General features: G+C 42.9%; 1 protein-coding gene and 1 long non-coding RNA gene across 4 annotated transcripts in view; one reads left to right on the top strand and one right to left on the bottom strand.

Annotated features, from left to right (window-relative positions):
- Positions 1 to 2,339, bottom strand: part of LOC110491054 (neural cell adhesion molecule L1) — an 83,363-nt gene extending 81,024 nt beyond the window's left edge. For all 3 annotated transcript variants that reach the window (XR_016487268.1, XM_090202762.1, XM_090202765.1), the window contains exon 1: positions 2,034 to 2,339. The gene's annotated coding sequence lies outside the window, so the exon portion shown is untranslated. The remainder of the gene's footprint in view (positions 1 to 2,033) is intronic.
- The window catches only part of LOC110491953 (uncharacterized), a 30,582-nt gene extending 15,583 nt beyond the window's left edge, over positions 1 to 14,999 (top strand). The window contains exons 2-3 of the long non-coding RNA XR_002468932.3: positions 11,834 to 11,997; positions 12,489 to 14,999. This is a non-coding gene — a long non-coding RNA (uncharacterized LOC110491953). The remainder of the gene's footprint in view (positions 1 to 11,833; positions 11,998 to 12,488) is intronic.

Below are 14,999 nucleotides of genomic sequence, written 5' to 3'. Positions count from 1 at the left end.
AGCAGTGTCCCCAGTACTGTCCTCATCTCATCTGGGACAGGCTGGAGGTTATTGAGGCATGGCGAGAGGGAGGGGGGTGGAGAGAGAGAGAGAGGGGTGAACGAAAGAGGGGGAAGAAGGGGAGAGAGCAGAGAGATGGAGGGGGGAGAGGAGGAGAGGGGGAAGAGAGTGGAGGCAGAGATAGGGAGTGTTTTCTCACGACACGACATGACAGCGCTCACACCCAGGAGACTAAAGAAGAGACAGCATTTAGTATAGACTGCCTGTCATGTGTTCTATGGCCTCTCATCTGCCTAATGGAGATGTGAGAGCTGGTTGCCATGTTTGGCACATCGCCAGATGTTTGCATCCGTTCACGGGCACACCTGTACAGTCTGTTGTATTGGGAGAGATGCCCGACTGCCACACCCATATTTTCCATTCCAATGTCTCTCTCTTTCTCTCTTCTCTCCTTCCCCTCCCTCTCTCTCTGTCCCATCAGACAATACTGTAGTTCGTTTAAGGTAGCAAAAGGGAAGGATACAGGGGCTCCCCAGAGGAGCACCAACCCAGATAACATCCTATTCCCAGAGAAAGAGAGTGAGGGAGAGGAGAGAGAGAGAGTCTCTGCAGTAGGACAGCCAGGACAGGAGAACCTGTATTCACAAAGCAGGCGTGCTGATCGATCAGGTCCTTCCTGTCCATATGATATTATTTATGGAAGTGCAAAACGGATCCTAGATCAGGAGAGCTACCTGCCACAGATTAGACCTCCATCCTCCCGACCACTAGCCTGGTCCCAGATCTATTTGTTCTGAATACCAACTCGTATGGTCATTGTTATGCCATGAACTAGACTGGTCCCAGATGTGTTAGTGCTGCATAGCCAACTCCCATAGGAACACACACAGATCTGGGACCAGCATGCTACCAGACGAGTGAAAATACCATTACAGCACAACGCAATCACAGCCATGCTTAACAACATCAAGCCAGTGAGATATAGGAGAGGCTGGGGGAGGGGAGGACAACAGCGGGGGGATAGTGGGAAAATATGGCCAAAGTAGCAAGGTAGAGAAAGATCTAAGTCAAAAACAGAAAAAATAATAGGCTAAAAATACTAATTAATTAGAACAAATGTGTAGAGGTATGCACTGTCAAAAGTGCAGGACACAAGTGAAAATAACTGCTAAAATGCCTCACATAGCAAATACTGATACATAGAATTTTGAAGAGATCCAATGTTTACGTTACATATTTTTGAAAACTGCTAAGTGAGCAAAATAACCCACACTCATTTTCAATGTAAAAAAGAAAAAGAAAACGTGCAATCACTTATTTTGAATTTGTATCGCATCACACAATCCTCCAGATGTCAAATAAAATCTATATTTACGCAGATTATCGAAGCATCTGACGACAATATGATTTCCTCCAACGAGGCTCCACAACAGCATTGCATTGAATTTGAATAGCTGAGCCAGACCCTGTTGCATGCTACGTGCTATCTGAGTGTGTACCCAGCAAAATGTACTAATGACATGCAATAATACTCTTTCCCTATAACATCCATTCAAACTATTCAACGAGATGTCTTCTTCAATGCACTTTCATTTCGAATTCATTAAAAGTCAACCACAAAAAGGAGATGCTTCGGTACAAAACCTACAGCCACCTCTACTACAACATCGAGAGAAATTATGAGAAGCACATTTGCTCATTTTAACAATAATCTCAACAGAAATCTTGAAATATTCATAGTTTGATCGTTTTATCCAATGACATCACCACTAATATTGCCCTCCAGACACTACTAATATAGTCACAGCGACACATGACATGACTCTTCTAGAAATGTGACTCAAATTCATCTCTCCACCTCAGCCCCTTCAGACAGGCTAGTAAAGACTACCATCTTGTAAAATGTGGGATTGTAATTGCAGATGTGACCCAGGTGTGATGAAGACATCATCCGGCCACCTCTCCTCCACCCAGCCAGCGTTCTAATTAACCCTGCTCTCATCTTGTATTTTTGAACGGCTGTCTTCTCTTACCTCCACAGGTTTAAACGACGGCCTGGGGAGTGTTGATCCTTCTCTTCCTCTGGCAACTCCTTGTCCTCCCTTTTTTCTTCCTAGTTCTTCCTTTTCTTCTTCTCTATCAAATTGATTGTGCCCTCTCCTCTCGCTGTTCTGATGCTGCAGTGATTCAAAAACACACCCTCTCTCCCTCTCTCTCAGCCGCTCTCTCTGCCTCCCTCGCTCTCATTGGCTGCCTGCTAGAGGTGAGGTGACATCACCCTTCTTCTCCTCTGCCTCTCCCCTCATCCCTCCCTCTTCTTCTCCTGCCTCGCTCTATTCGCTCACTCTTGTTGGATTCTGACCATTCCTTTATTGTCTTCTTCCCCCCCATCGTTCCCTCCCTCCCTCTCTCCATTCCCTCCGTGCACCCCTCCTCCTCCCTACATCCATCCTCTCCTCCTTTCTCTTCTCCGCTGCTGGCCGTATGCATGCAGTCTTTCCAGCTGGATTAGTCTTGCCAGGTTCCAGCAGCCAGCCAATCTGCTCTGCTGCCAGATAGCAGCTCTCTCTCCTTTTCCTATACGCAGCCATGCAGATCAGCTCTAGCAGGCATAACAATACACTTATTAGCATAGTGGTATAGCCTATGGCCCTACCCACTCTGCTCTACATCTCATTCCCTGCTCATGTCCAGAATGGTACACTATTTCCTACATAGTGCCCTACTTTTGGTCATAGCCCATACGGAATAGGGTACCATTTGAGACGCATACTGTGCCTGTAGGATACGCTCCCTAATTGCAGACGGACACACCCATATGGCCCTGGTCAAAAGTAGTGCACTACATAGGGAATAGTGTGCCATTTTGGACGCATCCTGCGTCTCTCTCTCTCTCTCTGTCTCGCTTCCTCACCATGCTCTGTCTAATAGCCCTATACATGTGCTTTAAAGGAACAGCCAAATGACCCTTGATATTAATAACGTCTAATGGATTCTGGCTTCTGTCGCTACTAAAAAGGCATCTATTGCAAACTCCTGGTTCAGGAGAATCATTCTACAGCGTGTAGGAAGTCTAGCTCAGACAGATCAATATGGATAATGTCTCTCTTATCTCTGCTCATTTCACTGATAAACAGAGTACTCTCTTCTTCCTACTGGACGTATGGCTGTAGATGTAATCAGGAAAGACCCCTCTCCGTCTCTCTTCCTCACCATGCTCTGTCTAATAGCCCTATGCAGGTGCTTTAATGGGACAGCCAAATGACCCTTTATGTTAATAACGTCTACCATGGTCAACTGAGCCCATGTTTCCCTTACAATTAACGGATTCTGAGACACCTACTGCTGCTAAGACACCTACTGCACACTATCTATTGGGTTTTCAATTGATAAAGTGATCAAAAGGAAACGGAGTCAGTGTCAGACAACGTTGTTGTGAAACGTAATTCTATGTGGAGAAAAATGTGTTGTCTGTGATCTGTGACTAGGAGGTGTGGCTGAGGGGCGGAGCTGGGAAATGCCATGTTTTTTTTATTTATTTTTATTATAATGTATTTATTTATTACCTTTATTTAACTAGGCAAGTCAGTTAAGAACAAATTCTTATTTTCAATGATGGCCTAAGAACAGAATGTTGATTGGGGGATAATAACTCTGAGAACTGCTGATTGGGGGATAATGAGGAAGTGGCTCAGGAAGCCTATCTGTGTCGTGACATGATAACAGACAGGCAGAGGGGTGATAACAGTAATACAACCCCGGGGGAATATGGTACTCAATGTCTTAGGGTGGTCTGGTATGACTGTACATAACTGATCCTAATTCTCCATGATCCTGAAAACTGTGAAGGGAGAGAGCGAGTTGGCTGTATTCTCTGATAAGGGGTCTTTGTGACCAAAATCTGAGTTTATCTAAGTGGGCAAAGACGCATTTCTGTAATTTCTTTGTGCAGCCGTCAGGAGATACCAGTGATACAACACCGGGAGACTTAAAGAGTGACTCTTGATACTTGCTGTGATCTGGAGTCTGGGCTGATCAGGACTGGGCAGAACAAACTGGCTTTCACTGATCCTCACACTTATCTTTTCTGATGGTCTTGTGAATTGTGTCTGCAACCTGAACTTTCTTTGAAGCACTGTCTACTCCTCTCCTTCATATTGGTCCTGAGAACTGTGGAGAGAGGTGGAGACAGAGAGCAAGAGAGAGAGAGAGACTGAGTGACAGAGACAGAGACGGAAAGAGATAATGCCATCAGTGTGCAATATTCACGTAACCACACAGAGATTTGAGGATGACGATATTGCCCAGTCCCATTGAGCTCCATGTTATTCCACTGTGGCACTGATGCCAGTCCAGTCTGAGTGCCAGGCTTCCCATCTGCCAATATACCCAGTCCCATAGGAAGTGGCAGACAAAGGAGGAAGAAGACAACGGACCCAGCGGAGGAGCATGGCAGAGGTGATTGATTACAGTGAGAACACAGATCATGTACGACAGAACCCCAGAGGTTACACAGCCATATTTAGAGATCTGAGGGGAGGCCGGGCTTATGAAAGCCTGGAGACACAGTAGGCCTGAGGCAAGACATGAGGATGGGACAAGGGCTAAGGCTGAAACCTTTGTAGAATTACAGAATACAAAATGCATTATCCGTCGAAATGGTTTCTGTTTTTTATTTCTAAAACCCCGGCAGATAGCTAGCTGCAGAGCAGGGGTGGAATTAAGTTTGTGATAGATTAGGCACTAAGGATATTGAGGGAAATGACCTAGCACTATTTGTTGGCACAAATGTGAAACTTCAAGTCAGCAGCGAGAGTTGCGATAAGAGTTTTTTTTGTACAGTTCATTTACACAGACGTTTAATCTGAACATTCTCTGTTAAGACCCTGTTGTGAAAATACACAAATATGTAATAATGGAACGTTGGTAATGTTTAGAGGCAGCCCAGCGGTTCATTCAGTGGTTCAGGAGAATCATTCTACAGCGTGTAGGAAGTCTAGCTCAGACAGATCAATATGGATAATGTCTCTCTGCTCATTTCATTGATAAACAGAATACTTCTCTTCTTCCTCCTGGACGTATGGCTCTAGATTTAATCAGGAAAGACCCTTTGAGGTCCATTTCCAGCACAACTCGACCGATAGAGGGAGAGAGCTAATCGAGAAAACACCAAGAGTAATACCTTTTCGTTATCAGATTTTTACTTTGCCTTTTATCAAACTGTAGCCTACTTTCACAAGTTCTTATCTACACTGAACAAAAATATTGTAAGGTGTTGATCCCATGTTTCATGAGCAGAAATAAAAGGTCCCAGAAATGTTCCATACGCACAAAAAAAGTATCTCTCAAATGTTGTGCACAAATTTGTTTACATCCCTGTCAGTGAGCATTTCTCCTTTGTCAAGATAATCCATCCACCTGACAGGTGTGGTATATCAAGTGGCTGATTAAACAGCATGATCATTACACATGTGCACCTTGTGCTGGGGAAAATAAAAGGCCACTGAAATGTGCAGTTTTGTCACACAACAAAATGCCACAGATGTCTCAAGTTTTGAGGGAACGTGCAATTGGCGTGCTGACTGCTGGAATGTCCACCAGAGCTGTTGCCAGAGAATTTAATGCCCAGTTCTCTACCATAAGCCACCTCCAATGTCGTTTTAGAGAATTTGGCAGTACGTCCAACCAGCCTCACAACAGAAAGACCACTAACGATTTTCGTTGGTGGAAGGAGAGGAGGACCAAAGTGCAGCATGGTACGTATCCATAATACTGTTAATCCAGAACGAATACACGAACAAAACAACAAAACGATAAACGAACAGTTCTGACAGGTGCAACAAACACTAACCAGAAAATAATCACCCACCACTCAAAATGGGAAAACAGGCTACCTAAGTATGGCTCTCAATCAGAGACAACAAAAAACAGCTGCCTCTGATTGAGAACCATACCAGGCCAAACGCATAGAAAAAGAGAACCTAGACCTACAACATAGAATACCCACCCACATCACACCCTGACCAAACTAAAAATAGAAACCGTCAAAGCAATCTACCGTCAGGGCGTGACAACCACGCGTAACAATACCAGCCCAGGACCTTCAAATCCGGTTTCTTCACCTGCAGGATTGTCTGAGACCAGCCACTGCAACTGTGGGTTTGAACAACCGAAGGATTCCTGCTCAAACTGTCAGGAACCGTCTCATCTGCGCGCTCATTATCCACACCAGGGTCTTGACCTGACTGCAGTTCGGAGTCGTAACCGACTTCAGTAGGCAAATACTCACCTTCAATGGCCACTGACACGCTGGAGAAGTCTGCTCTTCACGGGTGAATGCCGGTTTCAACTGTACCTGTAGATGGCAGATGGCGTTGTGGGTCAAGCGGTTTGCTGATGTCAACGTTGTGAACAGAGTGCCCCATGGTGGTGGTGGCGTTATGGTATGGGCAGATAAGCTACGGACAATGAATACAATTGCATTTTATCAATGGCAATTTGAATGCACAGCAATACTGTGACGAGATCCTGAGGCCCATTGTCATGCCATTCATCCACAGCAATCACCTCATATTTCAGCATGATAATGCACGGTCCCATGTTGCAAGGATCCGTAGGCAATTCCTGGAAGCTGAAAATGTCCCAGTTCTTCCGTGACCTACATACTCATGTCCCCCATTGAGCATGTTTGGGAAGCTCTGGATCGACATGTACGATAGCACGTTCCAGTTTCCGCTGATATCCAGCAACTTTGCACAGCCATTTGAAGATGAGTAGGACAACATTCCACAGGCCACAATCAACAGCCTGATCAACTTTATGCGAAGGAGATGTGTCGAGGCAAATGGTCACACCAGATACTGACTGGTTTTCTGATCCACGCCCCTACCTACCCTAAGGTATCTGTGACCGACAGAAGCACATCTGTATTCCCAGTCATTTGAAATCCTTAGATTAGGGCCTAATGAATTTATTTCAATTGACTGATTTCCTTATATGAATTGTAACCCAGTAAAACCATTGAAATTGTTGCATGTGGTGTTAATATTTGTGTTCAGTGTACATAGCGCCTGTTATTCCACCTGGCTGTCACACAATGCCTCTCATGCTATTATGGTGAGCTAATTTTCTTCTGTTTTAATCCATTTATCTGATTATCTTCACCTGACCTCATTTACACCCCTTCTTTCCTACTCTCTTTCTTACCCTCCGTCTCTCTTCCTCCTGGAGAGTAAGGATGAGTCAGCTAGCAGAAGAAGGGAAATGTTGATGAAGGAAAGAGGAGAAGGGAGGAACGTAGGGCGAGAGGGAGAGAAGGAAAGAGGGAGTGGGGAAGCAGGATGAATGAACAACTTTCAGTCGAGGGTTGCATGAAAAAGGGACGCTGTCAGCAGAATAAGGAGAGAGAGAAAGAGAGCGAATTCCATCAGCTTAAAGAGCAAATGAGACCAACAAAGGTATTGACTAAATCAGAAAGGATACGTTGGCATTGAGAGACAGGAAGAGACAGTAAGAGACAGACAGGAAGTTTGATCGACAAAGTGATGGAGAAAAGGAGTAGAGGGAGAGTATTATGGAAAGTGTGATGGAGGGAGGGAGTGTGTGTGTGTGTGTGTGGTTTTAGAGAGACAGCAAGACTAGCCTAAATCGCAACTTTAGATGTTTGTACTTAACTCAATTCTAACTTCAGGTGTTGATGCTTAACTCTGACTTCCGTCAATCATGCACTGAGATCAATCAGAGATTTGAATGAAAAGCAGTTCAGCAAGTTAGGATTCCAGCCAGAGAAAAATAGAAAGAGTGTAAGAGTGCCATGAGGGAGAGAGGGGGGGTGAGAGAGAGGGAGTTGAGAGAGAAAGACAGTGTGTGCGTGTTATACTGATTTCACATAGGATTTACAGTATTTTGCCTGCAAATAGTACTGAGTAAAGGGTCTGAATACTTATGTAAATATGAATCTTTTTTTTTTTACACACATTTGCCAACATTTCTAAAAACCTGTTTTTGCTTTGTCATTATGGGGTATTGTTTGTAAATTGATGAGGGAAAAAAACGATTTGAATCCATTTTAGAATAAGGCTGTAACGTAACAAAATGTGTTAAAGGTCAAGGGGTCTGTATACTGTATACCAATAAACTGGTCTGCACCGCACCACCCCTAGTGATTCAGGGCTAATCTCTATCCCCATCCAGCTAATTACAAGCGACTGGCTAAACGAAAAGACAAAAGCTTTTACCTCTGAGATGTTAGTCCATTTCCCGGTGCTTGACATATAGGCTCAGCCAAGATAGCATGAAGTAAAAAGACTGCACCGTTTTCCAACCCGAATCTCCTCATTGCCCCCAAAAATATTAGCCTACATTTAGGCTATTGTTAATATGTGTATTACACTCTATGTTGAGGTAGAAATTGGAGTATAATGCTGTATGGATGTCAACCCCAATACATGTCCATGCCATAATTACCAATCAGCTGCATTACAGTTAAAAACTACTTTCCCTATCACCATCAATTTCTATATGCTAGCTATGCTACCAGCTTAAAAAAGACTCAATCTGACATCTGCAGTGGCCCTACGGCATTTACTGTGATCCGTCATCAGTAGAACTCAGGACATGAATTCTCCTTGCACTTCGTGGAGCAGAGCAGAGCTGTTGTGAAGGAAGTGTGTTTATACAGGACCTCCCGTCCCCACCTATCGTCAACCAATCATGTCAATGCAGAGCATTACAGAGGCATCCGCATTGTTACACAATTTGGGAGGCACACGGCTGTCTGGTATGGTTGGGTATGGAGCTCCATTTAGCCTCTGCAAACCTTCGGAGGCTCCGTAATTGCGTCACACCCTCCATTTGGAGCCTCCGGACAGCATTGAAATCCCTACACAAGGTATCATAAAGATCTTTTTTTTATTTGTGAACTTTCTCTGATAGACTTTCATCAAAATTCCCCATGTTTGTTATCAAGGAAGTGAGTTTGTGTCTATACAGGATGTACCGCCCCAACATACTGTCAACCAATTATGTCAATACGGAGCTATACTGAGCCCTCCGCATTGTTACAAAATTTGGGAGGTGCACGGCGATGTGGTACGGAGCTTGATTTGGCCTTCGCAAGCCTCCGGAGCCTCCGGAGCGCATTACCAAATCAAGCATAAATTGGCTTTAACAATGCAGAGGGCTCTGCATAGCTCTGCATTGACATGATTGGTTGCCCGGTGCAGACCAATGTATTGGATGCGTATGACAACTCCCTGAAGCACCAGAAGTATGAATGCTCTGACTTCTGCCGAGGCCGCATCACAGTCAATTCTGTACAGCCACTGCAGACATCGGATTGACCATGCAGAGCCTTTTAAAGCCATTGGCATCACTTTACTGAAATGATTGCCATGAGGAAGAAAAGGTATTTTGGCAGAAATATAAGTTTAGGCTTTGATACCTCTGTAACGGCTTTCCTCCTCCTCTTCTGAGGAGGAGTAGCGAGAAGGATCGGAGGACCAAATCGGAGGACGTTCATTTACAGACATAAACTGAACACTACAAAACAATAAACGTGAAACGAACAAAACCGAAACAGTACCGTGTGGCAACAAACACACACACGGAAAACAAACACCCACAACTCAAAAGTGAAACCCAGGCTACCTAAGTAACCTCTCTTTCGTATCGTCTGAGATCCCCAAAGATTGGAAAGCTGCCGCGGTCATCCCTCTCTTCAAAGGGGGTGACACTCTAGACCCAAACTGCTACAGACCTATATCTATCCTACCCTGTCTTTCTAAGGCCTTCGAAAGAAAATTTAACAAACAGATTACTGACCATTTCGAATCCCACCATACCTTCTCAGCTATGCAATCTGGTTTCAGAGTGCACCTCAGCCACACTCAAGGTTCTAAACAACATCATCATCGATAAGAGACATTACTGTGCAGCCGTATTCATCGACCTGGCCAAGGCTTTCGACTCTGTCAATCACAACATTCTTATTAGCCTTGCGACCTGTACGCTCTCGTTGGTTGGCCCCGTAGGTAAAGCCCCGCCTTATCTCAGCTCACTGGTCACCATAGCAGCACCCACTCGTAGCACGCGCTCCAGCAGGTATATCTCACTGGTCATCCCCAAAGCCAATTCCTCCTTTGGTCGTCTTTCCTTCCAGTTCTCTGCTGCCCATGACTGGAACGAATTGCAATCTCTGAAGCTGGAGACTCACGCCTCCCTCACTAGCTTTAAGCACCAGCTGTCAGAGCATTTTACAGATCACTGCACCTGTACTTAGCCTATCTGTAAACAGCCCATATATCTACCTACCTCATCCCCATACTGGTATTTATTTATTTATTTTGCACCATTGCACCCCAGTATCTCTACTCGCACATTCATCTTCTGCTGATCTACCATTCCAGTGTTTAATTGCTATATTGTAATTACTTCGCCACCATGGCCTATTTATTTCCTTAACACACCTCATTTGCACTCACTGTATATAGACTTTTTGTTTTCTTTTGTTCTACTGTATTATTGATTGTATGTTTTGTTTATTCCATGTGTAACTCTGTGTTGTTGTATGTGTCGAATTGCTACGCTTTATCTTGGCTAGGTCGCAGTTGCAAATGAGAACTTGTTCTCAACTAACCTACCTGGTTAAATAAAGGTGAAATAAAATAAAGAAAGAAAGAAGAGAGAAAGTGTTCAAGAGAGAAACTGAAAGTGCTACAGATGTAACACTCTTTCGAGGGTCAGACAGTTCCAAGAGAGGGGGTCTGAACTTAGCTGAGCTGTTTTTGCTGTTGTGTTCCTGCTGCTGTGGCTCAGTGCTCTCTCCATTGATCGGGTTAAGGTCATTATGTGGCTGTAAGGTCGCCCAGCTGTCTCTACCCGGCGTTAATCACTCACTAATCGAAGGGAAAGGACTCTGATTTAGTTCTCTCTCACAGCCCAGAGTGCTACCCTGTCTGTCTGTCAGATATGAATGTCTACATTCCAAATGGCACCCTAAACACTACATAGCGCGCTACTCTAGGGTAGTGCACAGGGCCGGATAAAGAAATTATAGGCCCCCGGGTCTTTGTTTAAAAAAAATATTGAACTCTAAATTCTATCAGCTAAATCATATAGGTATCTTTTGGTATACACACTGTCAATCAATTTCGCCAATGCCATGGTAGCCACTGCTAGACTGATAGCTGCCTTCAGCAGAGTAAACATGTTTGTTTGCTCGTTCTATCTTTGACTGACGTTAGCTAACGTTACCAAATAAAGAGTGTCTCAATTTGGTAGCCATCTATTCTCGCCCTTGTCTGGTAAACACTCCGTAACTAAAAACTAAATTGTCGATATACAGTAGGTAAATCACTCTGTGTGTAATGATGAATGTGTACAGGATAAATCATATAAATCATCTATGGTTGGTATAGCTGGCTTGCAATCTTGCTGCCTTTTTAGTGATGCTAGCTAGCTAACAACAAACTGATAATATTGAAATGTCCATGTTAGGTATGCATAGCTAGCCAGTCTAAAAGAGATCAATTCAATTAGTGGGGTGGTTCAATTGTGTATTGTTGTGTATTTTGTTGTAGCTGGTACAGAACCTGATTCTACCAATACGTGCTTCCAACCCCTAGCTCTGCACAAGGTGAAGGTAAATTGGCCAAAATATTTACAAGCTGAAGGCTAAGCTAGCTGAATTTACAGTAAGCATGGCATAAACATGAATTGGGTAGTGTTTGTATGGTTTATGTTATGGGGTTACAAGTGGTTAGAGGTACCCTTGGACAACAGATTATCTTCCAGACCATATAATCAATTGCATCTACCCCTCTTCTCTTTTTAGCTTTTGTAAAACTCAGGTTATCTGGAGTCGTTCGACAGTGCTCTGCTGAGAAATACCCTGAAGCGGGGGCATTTTGGGTACACAAGCACGAGGGAGCGGACACACCTTTCGTTTATGGAGCACAACAAGATTGTGGGACAGAAACCATCCAGGGATACTGAACGGTATAAAATCAACACGATAACCGTAATGACACAACCACCTCATTATTCCCGAAACACAGTACAAAAACATGTCAAAACAATTCCCTTGCAAACGGCTACTATTGACAAGAATGACTGCTCAAAGTCAAATGGGCTGGGGGAGGTTTTACAGACAGTACTTTGAGATGAGAAAGGGGTTTTCGGTTGTGCTTAGACAGTAAATGTATTGTGTATGAGAGCGATTTGAGGTGCCTTTTCTCCTCAATCTCCCATACACAACCATTCATACTGTGTAAGAACTGCCTTCCTAAGACTTGTCACACCTTCTTTAGCCCCCTCACCCATTCACTTTGTTGACAGATCTTTCTTCTCAAAACAGCTCCCAATGTCCCCTCATTGTCCCTAAACAAAAACGCTAACCGGTCCCATTCGGCTGATACCTTTACCAACAAAGGCATGTTGCCCTACATCCCTTCCAGAACAAGTATAAAACCACAACCATGTCTTTCCAGGAGACGGGCAGTATCAGCAAATCTTCTGAAAGAGGACCAAACAGTTGGTGGTTAAGAAGCCCTACACCACTTTTGACAGCCTTATCCAGCTGGCCGTTCACCGCAGACAGGACAAGCCCATCGCCATAAGCACGAGTCTCAGCTTCCCCAGCCCATCATTGCCAGTGTAACGAAGCCGGATAAAGGACTACGGCTGCGTTTACGCAGGCAGCCCAATTCAGACCCGATTGGGCTTTTGACCAATCAGATCAGTTCTGAAAAAGAGCTGATGTGATTAAGACCAATTAGTGGAAAAAAGATCAGAATTGGGTTGTCTGTGTAAAACACAGCTAATTATTAGAATTGGGATGTGCTACATTATGGTTGGCGGGGAAACCTACAGGACGGTAGCTCTCCTGGAACAGGGTTAGAGAGTCCTTATGTAGAACCAGCATAAAATAAATGTGGATCTTTTCTGTCAATCTTCTAAATGTTTCTGCCCTCATGGATTCACAATATGTATTTATCGAAGCTGTACATGGCTCTGTAGCATAAAAAATGCTTAGACATTCAGATATCAAATCATGTTTATTTGTCAACATTAAAATACAGGAGAATGTACACTATGTAATGCCAACTCAAGAGATCTGGGTATTCAGCAACGTTATATGGTAAAAGTAAAAAAAATATATATATATATATATATATATATATATATATATATATATATCGTATGAACAGCATAGTACAGTTCAGTGTGTCCGAGTGTGTCTCAGGTGTAGGGACACACAAGTACTGGTGATCAGCAGATGGGAGAGGTGGTCATGATAAAATTGCAATTCCAAAAGAAACCTACAGTAAGTTCAGGGAATAATTGTAAAGCTGTGGGAGGAGTGTTGTCATGGTCAAACTGTCATTCAGCTCCTCATCTGCTTGAAATCCATCCTGTCGTCTAATCCCTCGAGGGGGATACAGTTCACGGGATACAGTTCTGCTACAATGATACAAGCAGGCAAAGGAATGAGGTTTCTGTATCGAGAATCCACTCCAGGAAGAAGCCCAGGCATTAAATGTTATTGTCTGCAAGACTAAAAAAAAACATATATACTCTATTGTACAGTTTGAACAACAGTTGAACCGTGCCAGCATAACATCAACATTAGGGTAGACTAGTTGTACATGTATACATGTGCACAGGTACAGAGATTACATTTACAACCATATCTAGCCAAATGGAAAGAAATATGGCATAACCCTCAACCTTTGCACAGCGACCAGACCGTACAAATGAGCCTAGGTAGGTAGGCAGAAATCTATTTTTAGAGATTTACAACAATAAATTGTTGTATTATTGTTTCTCCTCACTGTTCGGTAGTAAATTTACAGTGCATTGGGAAAGTATTCAGTCCCCTTGACTTTTTCCCACTTTGTTAAGTTACAGCCTTATTCTCTCTTTTTTTAATCCCTAATCAATTTACACACAATAACAAAGCAAAAACGAATTTATAGAAATGTTTGCAAATTCATAAAAACAAAACAGGAATATCACATGTACATAAGTATTCAGATCCTTTACTCAGCTCTTGTTCTTTATTAAACATTTTTATTAACTTATCCACCACCTCTCCTGTTCAGAGGAAACCTTTTTTTTTCTTATTTTTACAGCTTCTCGGCTACACATTTGAAATGCATGGTACTTTTATATACAGCAAACACATAACAATAAAACATTAAACAAACTCTTTAATCCCACCCCTCAGCCCATCCCACCTATCACCATAGACCACCCTCGTTTGGTTTCCATGTGACATATATTTTTCAGTTGTGCTGTGATCCTTTTACATAGATTTTGAACCTTTTCTAATCATAATAGTATCCACAGATTGTGAGCTAAAGATAAACCTTTCCTAAGAATATTATATTATTTATTGACTGACTATGGTTTTCCAAATCACCCAACACTGCTGTAAGGTTAATTTGAAGTGAATGTTGTATTTTTTTAACCATTCCTGAACCTGTGACCAGAAACAAGCTACATAGGGGACATACCAGAATAAATGATCTAGTGATTCTGTCTCTTCACAGCAAAATCTACAGAGCTGAGATTGTTGTACGCCCCATATAGATAGCATTCTGATGGTAGCATGCATTTTGTATAATTTAAATAGAAAAAAAACTCAGTGTTGAATCAAGTGTAGTTTTTTTGTACCAGTTCATAAACCATGTGCCATGGAATCGGTACATCGAAAATCTCTTTTCATTTATTTTGCAACCTGTATGGTGCACCAGTCAACATTTTTGTCCTCAAACAAAACTGGTATATTTTTCTACTTATGCCAATTCCTTTCAGCCAATTTGTATCTTTAATATATGGCAGACAAACAAATTCCTTACCTTCTCCCTTTTCCACTTACCTCCTCCATTTTTGTGATTTGTTTGGATTGAGCAGACATTCCCATATATTTTCGAAAGCTGTATATGTGACATAACTCCACCGTTTCTAATCATAATAAATATAATACAATAAAAAAA

The sequence above is a fragment of the Oncorhynchus mykiss genome, chromosome 16, assembly GCF_057628025.1.
Source record: "Oncorhynchus mykiss isolate SJ-2025 chromosome 16, ASM5762802v1, whole genome shotgun sequence".
Classification (NCBI taxonomy): Eukaryota; Metazoa; Chordata; class Actinopteri; order Salmoniformes; family Salmonidae; genus Oncorhynchus; species Oncorhynchus mykiss.
Note: the sequence above shows the minus strand (reverse complement) of the source record. Positions and strands in the feature narration are given on the sequence as shown.